This window comes from Pelodiscus sinensis, chromosome 32, assembly GCF_049634645.1.
Source record: "Pelodiscus sinensis isolate JC-2024 chromosome 32, ASM4963464v1, whole genome shotgun sequence".
In the NCBI taxonomy this organism is placed as follows: domain Eukaryota; kingdom Metazoa; phylum Chordata; order Testudines; family Trionychidae; genus Pelodiscus; species Pelodiscus sinensis.
Window position 1 is genome coordinate 5,330,480 of NC_134742.1, and position 19,255 is coordinate 5,349,734.

Genomic DNA, 19,255 nt, shown 5'->3' on the forward strand with positions numbered 1-19,255 from the left:
GGGAGCAGCATAGTATTTGCGCAAGAACACTGACAATCTTACATTAGATCGTTAGTGTTCTTGCGCAAATTCAAGTGGCCAGTGTAGACAGCTTGCCAGTCTAGACGCAGCCATTTAGTTCAGCATTCACAGAACAAAATGTCTTTCACAGTATCTTAAACATCCCTTTAACAAGTTTTATTGCACACAATTCAGGAACAGTTTACAAAGCACTATATGTATATATGTGTGTATTTAGTACTAAGCAATTAAAACAGCATTAAAAGATATTAAAAGGCATCACAAGCATTAAAAGGCATTAAAATCAATATTTAAATGGAATAATTAACAATCTACATCTAATCCTTAACCCAATTTAGCAGCCTCATTCTTAATCCAATTTAACACACACACACACTTGCCCATTTGGTTGAAGTGGCAGTCCGACGTACACGTCACCCCAATATGCCGAATCCATACTTGCCCCTCCACTAACTCCCTCTTCTCAGCCATTAACTCCCCAGCCATGAACCCCACCCAGCCATCAACTTCCCTAGCCACTAACCCCTCATCTCAGCCATTTACCTCTCCAGTCACTAAACCCCCACCTCAGACATTAATCCTTCTAGCCTGTAACCTCCTTCCTCAGCCTTTAACTCCCCTGGCTATTAACTGCCCCAGCCACTAACTCCCCCACCTCAGCCACGAACCCCTCAACAATTATTAACTGCCCCAGGCACTAACCCCCCCCTCCCCCCCACCCTCAGCTGTTAACCCTCCGGGCCTGAAGCATTCTCCACACACAAACCTCAGCCACTCACCGCCCAGGCTGCTACCGCCCACCTCAGCCTTTAGCTCCCCCTCTGCTACCACCCCCCAACCCAGTTATCAACCCTCCCTGGACTCAAACCCCCCACCTCAACCACTAACCTTCCTGGCCTGTAACCCCCTTCCCCAACTTAGCCAATAAACCCCCGATCTCCAGCAGCTAACACCACTGTCCCATCACTCCCCCAAATCAGCCATGAACCCCCCGGCCATGAACCCCACCCAGCCATTCATTGCTCCCCCCCACTAACTTCCTATCCCCCGCCATTAATTCCCCCTGGCCATGAATCCCACCCAGCCGTCAATGCCCCCCCACTAACTCCCTATCCTCCGCCATTAACCCCCCGGCCATGAACCCCACCCACTCATTAATACCCCCCCACTAACTCCCTATCCTCTGCCATTAACCCCCCGGCTATGAACCCCACCCAGCCATTAATGCCCCCCCACTAACTCCCTATCCTCCGCCATTAACTCCCCTGGCCATGAACCCCACCCAGACGTTAATGCCCCCCCACTAACTCCCTATCCTCCGCCATTAACCCCCCAGCCATGAACCCCACCCAGACATTAATGCCCCCCCCCACTAACTCCCTATCCCCCGCCATTAACTCCCCCAGCCATGAACGTCACCCAGCCACTAAACCACTCCTGGCCTGTAACTCCCCATCTCAGCCATTAGTATCCCCACCCCTGGGAGCTAAGCCCCGTGGCCCTGAACTCTCCCCCCCCTCCCCAGCCATTAACTGCTCCAGCCACTGAGCCCCTTACCTCAGCTATTAACCCTCCTGGTGCGTATCCCCCTTCCTTAGCCATTAACTCCTCTGGCACGAACCCCATCCAGCCATTCACCGCCTCAGCCGCTGACCACTCCCTTCACTAACCCCCCTCATCTCTAATCCCGCACCTCAGCTTTTCACCCCCCAGCCGCTAACTCCCCCAGCTCAGCTGCTAACCCCCTCTGTGACAGACGGGCCAGGTCTGGGCACGGCCGAGGGCATCCACTCAGGGCCAATTGCTCAAACTCGGGGCTCCTTACAGCCCCTGATTAGGGACCCTTTCCAAACAGACCACACCCCAGTCACACCCGCCGCTTCGGCTGCCAGTCTGGCCAGCAGGAAGCCTCATGAGCAAAACCCTTCAGACACCCCGGCTCTCCCTGTGCCCCGATCAGCCCCGGGTCTGCACACAGGTGAGGGGCTCTAGAACCCAATCTCGCCTACCCCCGAACGGGTTCTCCAAGTCCCAAAAGACCCGCCACAAATCCCAATCAATTTACACTTTGAATCGTACCCACAGGATCACGCTGGGCCAATCCTTTAGATCTGGTGTTTGCAGAGCTTGAAATGTTTCCCAGCCAGCCTGCTTGGCCATGTGCTTCAGGAACCACTCAGCCAAAGAGAGGGGGTGTGATTATCCTTGGCTGCCTGTTAGTCCAACAAACGGCTCCTATTGGCTGGATCCTGCCAAAAACCAGCTAATGAGAATGTGCTAGGGGTGTGACAACTCCTAAAACATCCCCCCTCCCCTCCAGTTTCAAAGCAAAGGGAGCCCTGTAGCTGCATGGTGGGCAGGGTTGTGTGGTGAGCTGGGGACCTGCCTGGGGCTCCCTGCTGCCTCCGCAGGTCGGATCTGGTGGCTTGGCAGGCCGGATTCGGCCCTCGGGCCATTTTTTACCCAGGTCTGCTCTAGCAAGACTGGCTTCCCTTGGGGGGCCTTCTGGGGGTCAAAGACAAGGCCCCTGAGCACAGGCTGGCAATGCCTGTAGGGTGGGCTGCCGCCTGGTTCCCCTTTTGTTCCATGCAAAGCACGAGGAGAGGCTAAATGAGCTGGCATCTGCATTGGAGGGACACAGGGGCCCTGTCTGCGAGTGCTTGGTGCCTGCCATTGTTGCACTAGCTGCTGCATTTCAATTCTCCATGCAAGGTGCTTAAGGTACCAGGCTGAGATTTGGGATACCCGGCTCTTCTACTGCCTCACTGTGTGACGTCGGATGAGTCCCTCAGGGCCAACCAGTCCCGCCAACATGGGCAGGGACCAAAACCGAGTAGGGTCAAATCAGGCGGAGTCCGGGGCAGTGCTATGGAGCCATCTGGATCCCTTGGGAAGCTGGACCCAGGCCAGAAAACCAGGTTTTCCCAGAGCCAAAGGCAAGGCCCTGTCCCATCCCAGAGCAGGCAGGCCCCACCCCTAGAGTGAGGTGCTGTCCCTGACAGGCAGGAACCGTGAGAACGATTTCGGGGACACGTAGGACAAGATGCTCAACGGGCAGCCACAGGACGCTGCTGTGGGGAATGCAGCTTTAGCCGTCATTAGGCACATAGGCAAAGGGGTAAGCAGGGTTGGGAAGGGACACAGCATCTGGGAGATGGAGATTGGAGGCTGTGGCTGCCTCCAGGAAACAGATGTTGGAAAATAGAAGCTGGGGCAGCAAAGAGCCCCATGTTCTGAGGGCTGAAGAAAAACACCTGTTTAGTGTCTGCCAAAGGACGCTGAGAGGGGACTTCACGGACGTGGCCAAATGTTTCCGGGAGCAAAACTATCATGGATGAAAGGCCTGGTTGATGTTGCAGAAAAGGCAGAACAAGGCTGGTGGCTGGAAGGGGCAAACAGGCAAGCCCATGGGAGAAAGGAGGCCCAAATATTTCCCGGGGAGGCTGATGCACCATTGGCACAAACAGCCAAATCCAGCGAGGGATGCCCCCTTGTTTGGTGTCTCCAATGCAGATGAGCTGCCTTTCTCGTGTGTGCGGGGGTCAGAACATAGCAACTGTGAGGAGATACAGGGGGCTAGGATGTGCAGGGGGCAGATCTGATGCTCTAATGGGCCCCTCTCCCCGTCCTTACACTTTGCTAACGACTGAGAAGCTGGATGGGGAGCAGCCTCGGGGGCGTCACTGCCCAGCCCACTCGGCTCCAGACCCAGCTGCCATTCAGTGGGGCTCCAGGGGAACCCCTGAAACATCCAGAGGTGCTGGCCAGGGCCAGGACACCAGCTTAGCAGAGGATGGGTGGAGGGGGGGTGGCAGTGACATCACAAAGGGCCTATTGTATGACCACAGCCTATTGGGGGACAGTGATGACCTCACAAAGAGTCTCTGGCAACAAGCACTCAGAACAGAGGTGCAAGGCCGGGGCAAACGCCGAGTTTCCTGCGGCTTGGCAGCAGCATGGCCCCTTCTCAGGGTCTCTGCAGGGGCCAGATGGAGAAGTGGGACTGAGGGGCGGGGGCAGGAGCCTCGTCGACATTTTCTCCTTCCCTGCGGCTGGTCCTGTCGGCCCCGGTGACAAGGTAGGAGCCTCGGAAAGGTTTGGAGTCTGGTTCCCCTTTGCCCCCTTCCCTCTCTCTGTCTCGCCTTCTCCTGCGTCTTTTCCCCTTTCCCTGCCCCACCAAGCAGGAGGAGGTGTTGGGGAGTTGGGACAGTGGGAAGCCTCACACAGAACTCAAGCTGGCAGAGTTCTCGGAGCAGGTGACCTGGGCCCTCCATTTGGACGTGTGCTGAGACCCACCCCCCACCTCCTAGCTCCCAGAGTCTCGCTCCCGAATGGCCAAGCGGGTGGTTACTGACGGAGGACACTTGCAGCCTTTTGTTCTCTTTCAAACCGATCTCGGGGAGTCATTATTAACAGTTCCTAGCCATGCGGGAAGTTCCTAACACCTGGGGTTCCACAGGGGTCTGTTTTGGGACTCTTCCCATTCTTCATCAGCCATTTAGCTAAGGGCATACAGAGGGCGCTTATTAAGTTTGCAGATGACCCCAAGCTGGGAGGGGTGACAAGTGCTTTGGAGGACATGGGCTGAGGTAAACAGGATGAAGTTTAATGAGGAGAAATGCAAAGCGCTCCACTTAGAAAGGAACCACCCATTGGCTGAATGGGAAGCGACTGGCTAGGAAGGAGTCCTGCAGGAAGGGATCTAGGGGTTATAGTGGACCACAAGCGAAACAGGAGTCAACAGTGTGACACTGTTGCAAGAAAAGCAAACATGATTCTGGGAGGCATTAACAGGAGTGTTGTGAGCAAGATTCGAGAAGTCATTCTTCTGCTCTACTGTGCGCTGATTAATCCTCAGTTGGAGTCTCGCTGCTGATTAGGCCGATGTTGGAGTTTTGTGAGCAGTTCTGGGCACTGCATTTCAAGAGAGTGTGTTCTACTTCCGGGAAAAAAAAAGGAAATTGTGAACCGTAATTTGAATACCTTTCTTCCAGGGCAGGGTTTTGTTTTTGTTTTGTTTTTTGAAGAGGTATTTCTGGGGCCAAATGTCACAAAAAGCCCTCTTTCGGAAGCTCCCTTCTTCCTGATGGGAGGAGGAAGACTGGGCTTCCAAAAGAGTAGGTTTCCACTTCCAGCTGAGCAAACGTGTTCCCTGGATGTAGCGGGGGTGGGGATGGGCAGGTGTGTGTGTGGGGGGGGGGGGGCATGTTTCTGGGATACAGCAGTATACACAAGACCTAAGAGGGGACACGAGAGCACTTTTCAAGTACCTAAAATTGGGTTATAGGGAGGAAGAGACAAATTGTTCTCCTTGGCCTCCGAGGAGAGGACAAGAAGCAATGGGCTTAACTGCAGCAAAGGAGGTTTAGGCTGGACATCTGTGAGGGAGGTTACACACGGGAGATATTTCAGAGCAGACACCTGTCAGGGATGGTCTAATGGTGCTTGGTCCTGCCAGAAAGGCAGGGGGCTGGACCCAATGATCCCTGATGGCTGGTGCCCATTGGTGGTGGCTGGGCTGTGGCTGGTTGGAAGGCCCTGTGGCCGGTTGGAAGGCCTTTGTGTGTCCTAAGAGGGTGCTTGGGGGCAGGACATCAGCCTGACTGAGGTTGGGGGGGCAATGACACCACAAAGGCCTATGGAGGGGAGGGGCTAGGGAAGGGCTGAGCTCATGGAGATCCCCTGACAGCTGCACGGCAGGGCAGCCTCAGAGACACCCCCCAGCCCTTTCTGGCTGTGTGAGGAGCCCCCCAAAGAGGCGGGGCTGGAATCGCTCTGAGACCGACCCTGCTGGGGGTGACCTGGGCCAGCCCTTGGGACGTCCCCGGAGACCTCTCGCCCGCCCCCTCTCCCAATCTCGCTGCTGATTGGCTGAGCCGGGGGCCACGGACAGGGAGGAGGTTTCCCGGGTGTGACCCCCCTGCCCTTCCTTTGCAGGCTCTGCACGGCCGGGGTCCAGGCCTCCAGCTGGCCCTGCAGGGGGACCGGCAGGCACAGCCCCACACAGGTGCCAGGAGAGCTGGTAGGTGAGCATGAGCAGGGGTGTGGGGGCAGTTTTCCCTTAGCACTGGGGTAGGGGGGCATGGGGACCCTGGGGCAGGGCCGGCAGGACAGGGCTGTGTTGGGCCTTTTCTCCATCCGGGACAGGTGAAGGGGATGGAAATTGAAGTCAGGGCCTGGCTGGCTTTGGGATAGGGACCTTCAAATCCCATACACCTGGCGGGGGGGGGGGGGGGGGGGGGCTTGTTGGCACAGCCTGGGCACTGGTCTATTGACCCGGCTCTACCTCTCTCCCCCGCAGCGCGTCAGCTCCTGCATCACGTCCACGGTGTCCTAGGGGAGAGCCAAGGCCCAGGGAACAACAGAGCCGGTTGTAACCCCCCCCCCATTTCCCGCATGGGAGGTGAGTGACCTCTGAGCCGGCCCCGGACCCTGGGGTGGGCAGGCGGCTCCCGCAGGGCCGGCAGCGGTAGGGCTGCGGGGTGGCAGCAACCCCTGGGGAGGGCCAAATCCGAGCCGGGCCTGAGCAAGGTGGCCAGTGTCCGGTTTGGAACCAGACAGGCCAGAATCTGAGGTTTCTGTGTGGGAAAGAAATGGAGACAATAGAAATGAGACAATGGGAATGGCCGGGATTTCCCTGGGGAGACGGAATGTCGATTGTGATGTCATGTCAAGTGTGTCCAGTAGTTTTGTTGAGACCATCTGGCAACCCCAGGCCTGAGCCAGACTTAGGCCCAGTTCAGGGGAGACCCTAGGACGTTAAGGGCCCATGTTCCAGCCAGACTCCTGCCCCGACCTGGGTCCCTCCTTGTCCCCTGGAGCATCTGGGGGTGCAAGTCCCCCTGGAGGGCCTTGCCCACCGCTCTTTGCCCCAGGAGCTGGGGGTCTCGTTAGCTCCTCTCCCCAGTGGCTTCAGCGGAGGGATGTGGGGAGGGAGGTGCCTGGCCCAGGGGGGTTGGGAGCTGGCAGCAGGACTGCCAAAAACCAGACTCTCCAGTAGAAAACCGGACACCTGCCATCCCTAGCCGGCTGCAGGACACTGATGGGCCCCGTCTCCTCCCTTCCATCCCAGCTCAGCACAGCCCCCACTAGGGAGCTTGGGGCCCAGCTGGGACTGTCCCTCAGGGGCCCAGCCGAGGACACCGGCCGGCCGGCCAGGGAGGGTCCTGACCCCTGTGCCCACTGCTGCTGCACCAGAGGTAAGGGACCCCGCTGGGCAACGGGCCCCCAAGCACTGACACCGACAGACGCCAGGCCGGGGGCCCTGCTGAAGTGTCGCCCCCCGATCCCGCCCCCCCCCGGGAATGGGAGCCTGGTTGCTACACACCAGACCCTCTGGGACCAGCCCCACGGGAGGGTGAGTCTGTCTCTCTCCCCTCCCCCACACTCCATGTAGGACCAGCCCCTCCCCAGGACCCAAGGCACCTGCTCTTTGTGAGGCCAGGGATGCAGCCCGCTGGGAACCCAGCCCCAGCCAGGGCCCTAGGGCAGCTGGACACTGCAGGGGAACAGCTCGGGGGAGAGAGGCATCACCAGCTCCTGCACTGATAGCCCGGGAGGGGTCTGGCCCTGGGGGCACTAGAGAGGTGCTACGCCCATCCCAGGGCCCAGCTCCCCCTGCCCCCTGGTTCCCAGGCACCGCGTCTGACAGGCCCTTGCTCTCTTGGGACAGGAGGAGCCCGGCCACGGGGACACGCCTGCTCCCCTGGTCTGACCCTGGCCCCAGGTGCCTGCAGCTCGGCAGGGGCTGCCCCAGGGCAGGTGCCGACAGCTGGGGAGGGAGCCGCCTGCGATATCAGCACCTCGCTTTCCCTGCTCACGCTGGGAGTGGAGCCGCAGCCGCGGCCGGGCACCGGGGAGAGGGAGGGGCTTCTCCTCCCCCCCCCCCGCCGCTGGGGATAGAACCATCCACCCATCTCCTGTCTCTGGACAGGGACCTGCACAGCCTCGTGAGTCAAGGCCAGTTTATGGACTACAGCTGAACTGCCTGACTAAAGGGGCAAAACACTGGCCATTGGGCCACACTGCCCTTAGAAAAGGGGCAATTACTGACACTGGCCATTGGGCCACACTGCCCAGAGGAAAGGGGCAAGGTACTGACACTGGCCATTGGGCCACACTGCCCTTAGAAAAGGGGCAAGGTACTGACACTGGCCATTGGGCCATACTGCCCTTAGAAAAGGGGCAAGGTACTGACACTGGCCATTGGGCCACACTGCCCTTAGAAAAGGAGCAAGGTACTGACACTGGCCATTGGGCCACACTGCCCAGAGGAAAGGGGCAAGGTACTGACTGGCCATTGGGCCACACTGCCCAGAGGAAAGGGGCAAGGTACTGACTGGCCATCGGGCCACACTGCAGTTACAGACTCCACCCACTAGGCTGCCCTGCCCTATGCCGGGCTCTGCCAGAGGGAAGCTGGGAGCCTGCAGGCTTTGTGGCCAGAGAAGCTGCCGTCCCCTCGGCACCAGGCGCGAGTTGGACCCAGGGGCCGGATGGTGACGATTCCAGCCCAGGGACGGGGCGTGTCGTGGCACAGACTGAAGGCTGAAGAACCAGCCCAGAGGCCAGGACCAGGCGAGGTCACACACGGGACCAGGGCAGCGGAGGAGGAAACCGATCGGCCAGGGGAGAGAGGCCAGACGGGGGCTGCACCTCGGGACCTGCTGAAGCCTGGATCAGATGAAGGGGCCTCCCCGTTGCCCCGCTTCTCCCAGAAGACGAGCTCGGTGCCCTTCAGCCAGGACGCCGGGCACAGAAGCCACCGCGAACCCGGCGCCTCGCAGCCCTGCCCTGGGCGTCGGAGGCCTGGACAGGCCCTTCCCAGGGAGACTCCCATCCAGTGCAGATCCCTACGGCGGGGGTGGGGAACCTCAGGCGCGGGGGCTGGATGCAGCCCCGGCTGGCGGGGATCCAGCCCCTGAAGGTCGAGGCTCCCCCCTGCATTGGGGGCCCACGCTGGGGAGGGGAGGGGGGCTGTTTCTCACTTGTGTGCAGCCCCCCATAGATTTTTCTGTGGGTCAGTGGCCCCGACCCAGCAAAGGTTCCCCACCCCTGCTCTGCGGGGGGTAAAGGTCCCTGGGAACCTGACTAGGGCCCCACCCATTTCACAGCCAGGAGACGTGCAACGGGGGGAGAGGAGGGGATGGGGGAATGGCGAGGGGAGTCTGAGCTCCCCACGTGGCGAGGGGTCTGGGGCACCAGCTGCTCGCCTGACTTGGCCGGGATGGGACAGGAGTTGTCCTGCCCCGACACGGGCACTCGCGGAGGGGGCAGATCAGAGCCACCCTGCGGGGCAGGGAGAAGTGAGGGTGGAACGGCTCTAGCCCTGCCCCGCAGGCTGCTGGGAAGTGAAATTGGCACTCTTGGGATGCCCCCACCCCCATTGCACACAATCCTAGTTTGGGCCAGGACCCCACCGGTCAGAGAGCCGGGAAATTTCCCAGGGAAGCCCCCGGGAGCGTGCCAGGGAGCAGCAGACACGGTCTGGTTGTGAAATGGGCGAGGTTGCAGGGGGACGTGATGGGGCCCTAGTTCCGGCGTATTCCCTGGAAGTTGTGGGAAAGGGTCTGCCAGAAACTCCTGGCCCTGTTGGTCTCCAGGGTCATTGGGGAATTCCCTAGTGCAGCCTTTCTCCAGCTGGGGCTCCCCACCCAAAAGGGGGTCCCAGGGCCAGGGGAGGGGGCTCGCGAGCAGGGTCACTGGCCGCCTGGGTTTTCCCAGCCATGACCTCGTCTTTGGGCTTCAAATCTTCCTCTGGGCAGATGTTTGGAAATATTAAAAACTGTCGGATTTCTCCCGGCTTTCCCAGCTGAGTGGCTGGAGAGCAGCAGCCGCTGTCTGGGTACCCGGTTCGGATGGCAGGGCCACTGCCAGCAGCAGCACAGGGGGAAGGGAGGCCTGGTCCGTTGTTGCCATCCTTCCTTCTGCACCGCTGCTGGCGGGGGGGCTGCCTTTCGATCTGGGTGGCAGCAGAGCGGTGGCCCCTGGCAGGTCACCCAGCTCAGAAATCAGCGCCACGCCCAGCCGCAGCCCAGGTACAGTCTTGGCTCGTCCCCTTCTGCAGGGTGTGGGGCTGGCTTTTGAGCTGGGTGGCCAGGGAGTGGTGACTGCTGGCCAGGGGCCCAGATCAGAGGACGGCGTCCCTGCCAGCAGCAGCACAGAAGCAGGGTGGCTCCGTGTGGTGTCACTCCTACTTCTGCACCACTGCTGGCGGTGGCCCTGTCTTCCGAGCTTGGCACCCCAGGAGCAGCCACGACTCTGGTCACTCGCTCGGCCGTCAGTGCTGCCCCAAGAGCGGTGCAGCAGGAGGTGCAGGAGTGGCGGGATTGCAGCACTTCCTTCAGCACCGCGGCGGGTGTCAGCCCTGCCTCCCAAACGGGGTGACCAGAGAGTGGGTGCCACTGGCCAGGGGCTACCTCAGAGGACAGCACCGGCGCCAGCGGCTGCACTAACTAGGGGTGTCAACGTGTGTCGTCGGCTACACGATTAACCGATACGCCTGGGCTTAGTGGTTAATCCTGTCGACTCCACGCACCCCTCCCCCGGCTGCCTCATTATCAGAGGCAGCAAGGGGTGGGAGTTGGGAGCTGGTGTCTGGGGGAGCCGGATTTTAAGCTGCCTCCCCATAAGCACCAGATGCCACAGAGCTGCCTGGCCTCCTACCCCTGTGCGGCTGCTGATCGAGGTGCAGCAACACGGAGGGTGAGGGGGGGCTGGCGGGAGCTGGTGCACGCGGGAAGCGGCTTTTAAGACAGCTCCCCATGTGTATCAATTCCCATGGAGCCACTTCTCGGCCCCCCCCCCCCCATCCCACTGCTGCCTCGCTATCAGAGGTAGCAGTATGTGGCGGGGGCAGACAGGAGCTGGTATGTGCGGGGAGCCACCTTTTAAGCAGGTTCTCCACCCATGCCACCTCTGCAGAAGCCCCCTTTTCCCCCTTGCTGCCTCCCACAGAGGCAAGGGGGGGATGGGCACAGGCAGGAGCTGGGGCTCCGGGGTAGCTGGCTTAAGAGTTGGTTCCCCATGAGCACCAGCTCTTTAAAGCCGCCTGCTCCTGCCCCTCACGCTGCAGAGCAGCCTCTGTCCGGGACTGTCCCAAGCTCTCGGCACACAGAGGCTGCTGCGTGGGATGCAGGTACAGCCTCCGTCTGCAGGGAGCTCGGATGCCCTGTGGACAGGGGCTGCTTCCACCCCGCACTGCTGCCTCGTTATCAGAGGCAGCGGCATGGCGTGGTCAGGGGCTCCCCGGGATTGGGGCAGAAGCGCACTGGCCCGGCAACTCTCGAATAACCATGGAATTGCTACGGCTTGATGCAGTGCCCCGATTATTCAATGACTCCCTGTCTGACATCCCTAGTGGAGAAGGGAGGGCGGCCCTGGACGGTGCTACTCCTCATCCTTCTCTGCCACAGCTGGCGACGGTGCCACCTCTCCCGCCGGGCAGCTGGACAGTCAGCGCCGTGGCTGGTAGCCGCGCAGAGGGGAGGGTGAGCCTGGTGCGACAACGTGACTAATTGATGGGCACTTTGAAATGTACAAGGGCCCCAGGGGGGTTGGAACATGCACAGCCAGGGACATCCGGAGGCTCTTCTGCGTTTCAAACAGAAGAGCCTTCATGGAGCCTGGGGTCCGCGGGGGATCAGAGCCCCCCATAGACCCCGTGCTCCATGCGGCCCTGAAGTTTCCAAATGCCAGGCAGAGCCCGGGGTCAGCGGCTCCGCACTGCATTTCCCCAGAACCCAGGATAAGCTGGGGACCCTCCCGATCAGTGGGGGAGCCCCCAGCTGATGACGGGTTCCGGGGTAATGCTGCATGGAAACGAGGTCAGCTGGGGACTGCTAATCCCAGTCACCGCTTGGCATTTCCGAGCAGCAGCCCCACTCGGAGTCTGGGGTCTGCTTGGGATCCCCCAGCTGACTCCGGGTTCCATGTGGCGCTGCCGCTTTGAAGTCCCGTCTGTTCCCTCCCCTTTGCCACCTCTACCTGATAGAGGCAGTAAGGGGGGAACTGCCGAGTCGACGTGACTATCCAATAAGCATTTGCTTGTCAGCTGGTCAGCTAGTCCTTAACACTCTCACTGCAGGGCGGCAGCCCCTGGCCAGGCACCTGGCTCGGAAGGCAGCAGGGTCACCAGCAGCAGCGCAGAACACAGGGCGGCATTCGATGGCGTCGCTGCCCTGACTTCTGCGCCCGTTGGTGGCAGCTCCCTCTGCCCATGTGGGCGGGTGGAAAGGCAGCACCACCCCCAGCAGCAGTGCACAGGGAGGAGGCCTGGCGTGGTTTTGCCTCCCTTCCTTGTGCACCCCTGCTGGTGGGGGCGCTGCATTTTAAGGGGAGGGTGGCTGGGAAACAATGCAATGGGTCGGGCACGTGGCCAGGGCAGCAACTCCGGCTCCAGCAGCAGCACAGAAGGAACGTGGCCTGCTCTGTGACTGCCGCCCTCCTTCATTGCCACGGCTGGGGCAGCCCGACGTTCCGCGCCAGGGGCTGGAGAGCGGTGGCTGCTGGCAGGACACCCAGCTCGGAAGGCCACACGGCTGCCAGCAGCAGCGCAGAAGGCAGGAGGTGAGATCTGTTGTTGTCACTTTCCCTCCTGTGCTGCAGCTGGGTGTGTGGCCAGAGACGGGCCACTGGCCAGGTGCCTACCTGAGCAGGCAGCGCCAGCACCAGCAGCAGCGCAGAAGGGAGGGTGGCCTGGTGTGCGGGTGCCTCCCTTCCCTCTGCACTGCTCCTGGTCATGGCACTGCCTACTAATGGGGAGGCTGGGGGCAGTTACAAGGGGCCAGGTGCCCAACCTGGATGGCAACCCCACCGCCAGCAGCAGCGCAGGAGGGAGGGGAGCTGGTCTGGTATCGCCACCCTCCCTGCTGTGCCGCTGCTGGCCGTGCCTCTCACTTCTCAGCTGGGCAGCTAGAGAGCGCAGGCACCATGTGCACAAGGCCGCCTGCCCCTAGGAGAGCACAGAAGGTCTGCGACCGCCGCCCTCCCTCCTGTGCCGCTGCTGAGGGCAGCCTGGCCTGCCACATGGAGTAGCCTGCGAGTGGCCCATGCTGGCAGGACACCCAGCTGCAAAGTCAGCGCCAGCAGCAGCACAGGAGGAGGGGAGTCCTGGTCTGGTATCTCAGCCCTTCCTTCTGTGCCGCTGCAGGCGGTGGCGCTGCCTTTGGACCTGGGCGGCAGCAGAGCAGCGGCTGCTGTTGTGGGGCCCAGATCGGAGGGGGCCCCACTGAGCAGCGAGTGAGGGGTGGTCACTGACGGGTCCCCCAGCTCAGAAGTCAACGCCGCCCCAGCAGCAGCGCAGAGGCAGGGTGGCCTGGCATGTTGTTGCCACCGTTCCTTCCGCACTGCTGCTGGCAGGGCTGCCTTCTCCGCTGGGGACCACAGAGCAGGGGCCACAGGGGAGGTGCCCAGCTCGGAGGGCAGCTCCGCTCCCAGCAGCAGCGCAGAAGGAGGGGGTGTGGCTGCCATTGCATCCTTCCCTCTGCCCCCTGCTGGGGGCATCGCTCCCTTCCAAGCTGGGTGGCCAGAGCGAGCGGGATCCCAGCTGTGGGGTCAGTGCCAGCAGCAGCAGCAGCGCAGGAGGAAGTGGAGGCAGCGATGCCGTTGCCACCCTTCCGTCTGCACCGCTGCTGGCCAGGTTAGGGGCAGAGAGCAGCTGCCCCTCCAGCCGCCCAGCTGGGGAGGCCAGGAGAGATCAGGGACATTTCTTCTTATTTCCAAACTCCGCCGGGATGGGGACCTGGGGACTGAAGACGAGGCCACGGCTGGGAAAGCCCAAACGTCCGGTGCCCCCGTGAGCGACCCTCCTGCCCTCGCCTTGCCGCCCCCTTCTGGGCAGGGACCCCCAGGGGGAGAAACGCTGCACTAGGGGATTCCTCTACGACCCCGAGGGCCACCACGGCCAGGAGTTCCCGGCAGCCCCTTTCCCACCACTTCCACGGAGGAGGCGGCAGGTTCTCAGGGGAGGTTTCCCCAACTCAGAGATCTGCCTGGATGGAGAGTGGAGGAGCAAAGGGAGGGCCTGGCCAGGAACGCCCAGGGCCACGGCAGGGCTCACACGGCAGCACCCATGGCAGGGAGTGGTCAGAGACTCCTGGGAACAGACAGGTGTGTAAAGAAACCTGCTGCTCAGCCAGGCCCAAAACTCTGTGTCTGCCGGCCACTGGGGCCAGCCCAGATGTATCCAGCCTCCCGCTGACTCTGGAATCCCTGCTGCCTTCTCCTGCATTGCCGGGAAGAGGAGAAGTGATTCTCAGGATCGAAGAGATGCTCCCTCGATGCAAAAGTCTCCACCCACCTCAGGTGCAGCAACAGCAGGAGCCAAGTAAAAAAATTGTGAGATTGGTTTAAAATAAAGAGAGTGAAGAGAAAGAAACCGACCATTGATTTTATGAGCTTTGCTTTCTGCACGCGCGGGTCGGTCTCAGCCATTCCCTGAAAATCAGAGGACTTGAAACACTTTTCCCATGACAGCCGAGGGGGCGGCTACACCCCAGGGCCTGTGGGGAAAGAGCGGTGCCAGCAGAGCCCCTCACTGGGATGCAGCCCACAGGCACAGCCCCCTCCCCAGGCAAAGCCCTCCCAGACTCCTGGCTGGAGCAGTCATGCCTAGCAGTCAGAGCAGGGGCTGTGGGTCAGAGCTGGGGTCAGGAGTCCCAGAGCAGCCCAAAGGTCGGTCTCCTGGTCTCAGACTTGAAGGGCCAAAGGAACCATCATGAGCATCTGGTCTGACCCCCTGCACCTTGCAGGCCCCAGAACCTCTCCCACCCCTCCGGCCCCAGCCCCACTCTCCCTGGCTGTTACTGAGGCCCCCACGTCTCGGCTCAGCGACGGCAAGGGATGGAGAATCCCCCATTGACACGACTTGACCCCAGCCTGGGACTCTGCAGAGGGAGGCAGCCGCACCCAGCCAACCCCCACGGGCTCTGCACATCTGACCCCTTGACAAGCCCTTCCCACCCCCAGACACGGGGTCAGTCCCTGACTAACTGCCCGTCATTCCCCACAGAGGCGCTATGTACCTGACTAACTGCCAGTCTGTGCCCCAAAGGACAGAACCCCCCTGCCAGCCCCTCCCCACGTATCTGAATACCAGCCCCCCACTGCCCCACGTCCCTAACTACCTGTCAGTTTCCACAGAGCCCCCTCTAACAGCCCCTCCCCCACGTCCCTAACTGCCAGTCTGTGCCCCACAGACAGAGGCCCCCTCTGCCAGCCTCTACCCCACATCCCTGACTGCCAGTCTGTGCCCCACACATAGAGCCCCCTTTCTACCTCCTAACCCACATTCCTGACTAATTGCCAGTCTGTGCCCCACACAGAGCCCTGCTCTGCCAGACCCGGTGAAACAGGGTGAGCGGGGCTCATGGTCAATTTGCCCTCCTGCCTGGCTGCTGAGAGGCTCCCCCTGCACCCTCCCGCGTCGGGCCCGGCTCTCAGGGCCAGGCTGTGATGGGCGACGGGGTCACCGCTCCCTGCTGTGTCCTGTCCAGCCGCAGGCCGAGGGGGAGCCGCACCCGGCTGGAGTCCTCCCGCCCTGAGCTGGAGCTAAGCTGGGGGGGGGGGGGGTCAGACGCTTCCTGCAGCCCCCCAGCACCCAGGAGAACATGGACAGTAAGTGGGGTCGGGGGCCATGGTCGTGGGGAGCTGCTGCACTCAGAGGGGCTGGGAAATTCCCGGTACCTCGATCCCCAGTGAAAAACCCCCCGACATTCCCAAGAGGAGCGGGCAGGGAGAAATCTCTGGTGTCCTGCTCACGGGCATGGAAACCTCAGCCCTGCCCCCACCCCACACATCATCTCTCCCTCCCCTCTCATTGTTCAGTCCCTTCTCCCCCCCAGCCTGAGTTCCTGCCTCCCCTCCTCTGCCAGGCTGTTCGCTGTCTCTTTGCAAAATATACTGCGAGGCAGAGACTTTTTGTGGGGTTTTCCTGCCTCCAGCCATAGTTTGAGGGGCTCTGGATGCCCCTGTCCCTGCCCTGCCCAATGCAGGATGATTTAGCCCATCCTAACATGTCACAGTGTTGGCCTGTTTACCCCCCTGCACCACTGAGAACTTTCTAGATCCCCCCTCCCTCCAGGGAATGTGGTTCCCAGCCTTGGGCTCAGTGCGGATTCTTGCCATGTCCACCTGTGATGCCTGCAGGGAAGTTGTGACGTCGCGGGGTCTGTGTTCACTGTTTGCCTGGTGGTGCTGTATGTGATTCTACTGTCTTGTGCTGTTCTATAATAACACTGTGGCTACATCTACACTGGAATGATTTTCCAGAAATGCTTTTAATGGAAAAGTTTTCCGTTAAAAGTATTTTCGGAAAAAGCGCGTCTAGATTGGCAGGATGCTTTTCTGGAAAAGCACTTTTTGCAGAAAAGCATCCGTGCCAATCTAGACGCTCTTTTCCGCAAAAAATCCCCGATCATCATTTTCATGATCGGGGCTTTTTTGCGGAAAAGAAATCTCTGCTGTCTACACTGGCCCTTTTCCGGAACAGTTTTCCAGAAAAAGACTTTTGCCCGAATAGGAGCAGCATAGTTTTTCCGGAAAAGCACTGGTGATTTTACATTAGATCGTCAGTGCTTTTCCGGAAATTCAAGCGGCCAGTGTAGATAGCTGGCAAGTTATTCTGGAAAAGTGGCTGATTTTCCGGAATAACTGGCCAGTGTAGACACAGCCTGTGTGTGTGTGCCTCAGTTTCCCTGGGCACTGCAACACGGCTTGGTTGAGGAAGGGGAAGGCTGGACATTACCCACTGTGGAGGTGAATGCATCTCTCCTGTCCTGAGTCTCCTGTCCTGAGGACCAAGGGGCTGCAGACAAGACCTTTGGCCAGGAAGGGGAACAAAGGAGCAGGCGGAGCTGATTCCAGGCTGGTGACTATGGCCTGAGGGGAAGGATCAGTCTCGGCTGGGTTAGAATGAGGGAGGGGGATTGAGCAGGAAGGGGGGAGTCGGGCCCAGAGCCCTTTTCCCAGAGGAATGGTCCTGCCTGCTCCTGGTCCCTGTGTTAACAAGGATTCCGCGCTGCGCTGTGTCCTGTGAACCAATAAACTTTCCGTTCTACTTGCCAGTGAGAGTCACGTCTGGCTGTGGATGGGGGTGCAGGCCGGTGACTCCCCCACAGCCCGTGACAGAAGAAAAGAGCCAGGATGGGAGAGATGGGGCCTCCTGTGTCCTCCCCCCGCCCTGAGTTAACAGGGCTCCCCCCTCCCCTTTGAGCGTGTGCAGAGGTGGGCGACCGGACCTGGCTGCAGGGTTTGTGCTGGGGCTTGAGGATTAAACCTGAGCTGCCTGCTCAGTGGCAGCCCCCGCAGGCCCCTCCATAGCCCGGCCGGCAGAGCGAGAGCTGTAGCAGGCGCTGAGCTAGTGACCCTCGGGGGCTGGCTGGACTCTGGCTCCAAGGGGAGCGTCTCTTCCCTCCCCTGGCTGGGCAGAGCGAGAGGAGAGAGGAAGGGCTTGGGGGCCAGCTGCCAGCTGCAGCCAGGGCACTTGGACCTGTGGGTGCCTGGACATGCCACTTCCCTCAGCCCCTGGTCCCAATCCTGCTGTAGCTGAGACCTGCCATGGTCCGGTCACCCCTTCCCAGCCTGAGCCCCCAGGCCCAGACAAGCTCGGGCAGACCCCCGTACCTGGTTTGAACCCAGCCATGGTTGGTCTGCTCACACCTGTGGTGACTCCCCTCCCCCGGCCCAACCCAGCCCAGGACCGGCCCTGCCGTGGCTGGGGAGGGAGGCCTGTCCTGGGGCCCAGCAGCAGGGGAGCCCCCAGACACTGACCCCGCCCTCGTGGCTTCCGACTCTGCCTGGGAGTGGGGCCCAAAGGGGACACCGGCCGTCGTGCCCGGGGCCGTGCACCCGTCAGACAGTGGCCGGCTGGGGCAGGGCTCTGGAGGCTGCTGGTCCCCAAACACGGGAAAGGCTCCCCTGCCAGTGCTGGGCCTGGGTGGCCCATGGCTCCCGTTCCGGTCCCCTCCCCCACAGGAGCCCAAATTCCCCCCCTCCTCCATTGCTCCCCTCAGAGGGCAGAGGGTGTCAGGACTCTTGGAAGCTCCACCCGTGTGAGTCACCAAGAGGATACAGCAGGGCCTGTCCCAGGGGACGGTGCATGTTGGGACCAGGCTGGTGTTGCCGGCGGGCTCCAAGGGGCTCCATGTGGGGGATGAGGACACACCCCTGGGCTCTCTGGGCCGGGCTCCTCTTCACTGGGGCGGCATCTCCCCCCCAGCACCCGCCTGTAGCAGGGGGTGGCGGCGGCGGGGGGCAGGGAGTGGGGCTGGGCTGTCTCTCCCTCTGCGCTCGCGTGGGGAACAGAATCGTTAACAATTGCTATTTAAATGCCCGTCCCCGGGCCCTGAGCTCCCCCTCCCTGAGGGACAGGGACAGGTCTCACAGCTCCCTGCGCCCCTCCCCATGTGGCCACCGCTTTCAGGTTTTCGTCACAGACAGGGCGGCTGGAGTCGCAGGTGAACACCCCGCGAAAGCTGAGACCCCGGAGCACGAGGCTGTCGCAGAGACGGGCCGGCATGGCCTGGCGGTTCCTGGGCCCTGCCAGCGAGCTCACAGGCCAGGCTGGGCGTGACCTAATACTCAAGCTGCTCTAGCTCCCGAGACGCAGCGCAGGCCTGGAAGTTCTCGGGGCAGAGAAACGCTCAGTGGAGGGGGGACTTGGTGCAGAAATTTGGGCCAAACCATCCCTGTGAGGAGTCCAAGACCTCCCCTCCCTTCCCTCTGCAGCCCTGGGTAGGGGCCCATCCCCCGCACGTGTGCTCCCTTCTGTCCCTGGTGGGGGCAGGAAATCTCGGCAGCATCTCATCCCCGGCCTCCCGCTCGCCAGCACAGACACAGCCACACACGCGGACACAGAACTTTATTGTGCTTCCAAACGGGATTGTTCCATCCGCGCTGCCCAAACGCGAGCGTCTTACAGCCCAGCGGGCCCCGAGCTTTGTCGGAGAAGCACAGCCCCGTGGGGTCACACACGCTGTGTAACACACAGACTGCTTCTGCTGGAAGGTCTGTCCACATCCCCTGCCCTGTGTCTGGGCGACCGCCCGCAGGAGTCAGGGTGGGCGCAGCAGGGCTGCTGGGCAGGGAAGGGCCGAAAGGGGAGAGGGGGCGGGAAACAGCGAGAAATGAGAGCAGGGCACAAGCACCCATGGTGGGTTTCTGAGCCGCTGACATGCAGGGAGGTGTCATGCTCCAGGCTGTTTCAGTGGGTTTGCAGGGTCTAAGCGAGCTCTGC

At 61.2% G+C, this 19,255-nt stretch overlaps 1 long non-coding RNA gene across 1 annotated transcript; it reads left to right on the forward strand.

Moving 5' to 3' along the window:
- Positions 1-3,880: 3,880 nt before the first annotated feature.
- On the forward strand, positions 3,881-6,510 carry LOC142823213 (uncharacterized). The gene is made up of 3 exons (XR_012898507.1): positions 3,881-4,099; positions 5,959-6,043; positions 6,323-6,510. It is a non-coding gene; the product is annotated as an uncharacterized LOC142823213 (long non-coding RNA).
- The last annotated feature ends 12,745 nt before the right edge of the window (positions 6,511-19,255 follow it).